This window comes from Cebus imitator, unplaced genomic scaffold, assembly GCF_001604975.1.
Source record: "Cebus imitator isolate Cc_AM_T3 unplaced genomic scaffold, Cebus_imitator-1.0 Scaffold22, whole genome shotgun sequence".
Lineage (NCBI taxonomy): Eukaryota > Metazoa > Chordata > Mammalia > Primates > Cebidae > Cebus > Cebus imitator.
In genome coordinates, this window is record NW_016107337.1 from 5,762,325 (window position 1) to 5,764,780 (window position 2,456).

At 43.9% G+C, this 2,456-nt stretch overlaps 1 pseudogene; it reads left to right on the forward strand.

The window, feature by feature from the left end:
- The first annotated feature begins 1,495 nt into the window (after window positions 1–1,495).
- The window catches only part of LOC108299467, a 50,550-nt pseudogene continuing 49,589 nt past the window's right edge, over window positions 1,496–2,456 (forward strand).

Consider the following 2,456-nt stretch of genomic DNA (forward strand, 5'->3'; position numbering starts at 1 on the left):
AGCCACTGTGCCCGGCCAACTTTCATTCTCAAAGGAGATGATCCCTCTCCGATTCTTAACAGAGCTGCCAATTCTCCCATGACACTGCTGGTCACAGGGATGGGCACTTGAAACAAGCTGGTCTGGTGAATCGTAGACTTTTAATCCAGAAAATAGTGTCATATGATGTCTCTATCATTATGGAAAGAAAAGACAACATAGTCAGTCCCTTTTAATGGCTGAGATTATAAGATGTGAGTCTGAATGGTATTGGTGGTACTGTAGCAGTTTAAAGTGTAAGTTATGAACTTGAGGCTTCTACTGGCCAAAGATAGGATAATTTGAACATCAATAAAAATATGAGCACCCAAGGCGGGTGAATCACTTGAGCCCAGGAATCTGAGACTAGCCTGGGCAACATGGCAAAACCCCATCTCTGCTAAGGGAGGAAACTTTGGAGGCAGAAGCTCTGGCCCCTATGGTGGTGGCGGCCAATATTTTGCCAAACTACAAAAGATTAGCGGGACATGTTGGTACACGCCTTGTAGTCCCAGCTACTCAGGAGGCTGAGGTGGAAGGTGCACTTGAGCCCAGGAAGTTGAGGCTGCAGTGAGCCATAATCATGCCACTGCACTTCAGTCTGGGCAAATGGAATCAGACCCTGTCTCAACTCATTAACTCATTATTTTGAGCACTAGTTAATAAAGGAAAAGAATTATGGATTTATCCTGCCTTCCTTGTATTTACTGTACATTAAAGTAACTAAATAGTTTTTTTTTTTTTAAATAGACTCGTGGTCTTGCTATGTTGCTCAGGCTGGTCTCAAACTCCTGAGCTCAAACAATCTTCCCACCTCAGCCTCTCAAATTGCTGGAATTACAGGAGGGAGCCACTGTGCCTAGCCACTAAGTAGTTAATGAAGAAAGTTCTTTCTTGATAGAGGTATTCTACCTAATAAAGGAAGAGAGAATGATAGACTAAATTACCCTTTTTTACAGACACCTGATGAAACAATGGATGACCTGAACTGTCCAGTACAGTATCTACTAGTTGTACATGGCTTTGAGTGCTTGAAGTGTTGCTGGTCTAAATTGAAATGTGTTATAAGCGGTGGCAGGCTGGCAAATGTTTAATAACTGACTCTCTGAAAGGAACAAAACCGTGATTTGTGTTGTTCGCCATGGTATAAGCTCCCACCATATCCAATATTGAGCTACCAACAAGATGTCATTGAATGTAGAGTTGAGATCAAATGCTTCCAATGGGTGGTTCTGGCACCCACTAGCTGTGAGTGAAAAAAATCACATCAGACTTTGGAAATTTAATATGAAAAAAAGAATATAAAATATCTCTTTAATAATCTTTATCTTGGCTAGGTGCAGTGGCTCACCCCTGTAATCCCAGCACTCTGGGAGGCCACAGTGGGAGGATCACTTGAGTCCCCAAAAAAAGAAAAGAAAAGAAAATTAGAGATATACGTTCGTCAGTTTGCTCCCTTCTGCCCGTGGATGCCTCCGAAGAAGCATCGTTAAAGTCTCTCTTCTCCCTGGATCATGTCTAAGTCAGAGTCTCCTCAAGAGCCGGAACAGCTGAGGAAGCTCTTCATTGGAGGGTTGAGCTTTGAAACAACCAATGAGAGCCTGAGGAGCCATTTTGAGCAATGGGAAATGCTCACAGACTGTGTGGTAATGAGAGATCCAAACACCAAGCGCTCCAGGGGCTTTGGGTTCAACACATATGCAACTGTGGAGGAGGTGGATGCAGCCATGAATGCAAGGCCACACAAAGTGGATGGAAGAGTTGTGGAACCAAAGAGCTGTCTCAAGAGAAGATTCTCAAAGACGAGGTGCCCACTTAACTGTGAAAAAAATATTTTCTGGTGGCATTAAAGAAGACACTGAAGAGCATCACCTAAGAGATTATTTTGAACAGTATGGAAAAATTGAAGTGATTGAAATCATGACTGACAGAGGCAGTGGCAAGAAAAGGGGCTTTGCCTTTGTAACCTTTGACGACCATGACTCCGTGGATAAGACTGTCATTCAGAAATACCATACTGTGAATGTCCACAATTGTGAAGTTAGGAAAGCCCTGTCAAAGCAAGAGATGACTAGTGCTTCATCCAGCCAAAGAGGTCGAAGTGGTTCTGGAAACTTTGATGGTGGTTGTGGAGGTGGTTTTGGTGGAAATGACAACTTTGGTCATGGAGGAAACTTCAGTGGTCGTGGTGGCTTTGGTGGCAGCCGTGGTGGTGGTGGATATGGTGGCAGTGGGGATGGCTATAATGGATTCGGTAATGATTGAGGCAATTTTGGAGGTGGTGGAAGCTACAATGATTTTGGCAGTTACAACAATCAGTCTTCAAATTTTGGACCCATGAAGGGAGGAATCTTTGGAGGCAGAAGCTCTGGCCCCTATGGTGGTGGCGGCCAATATTTTGCCAAACCACGAAACCAAGGTGGCTATGGCAGTTCCAG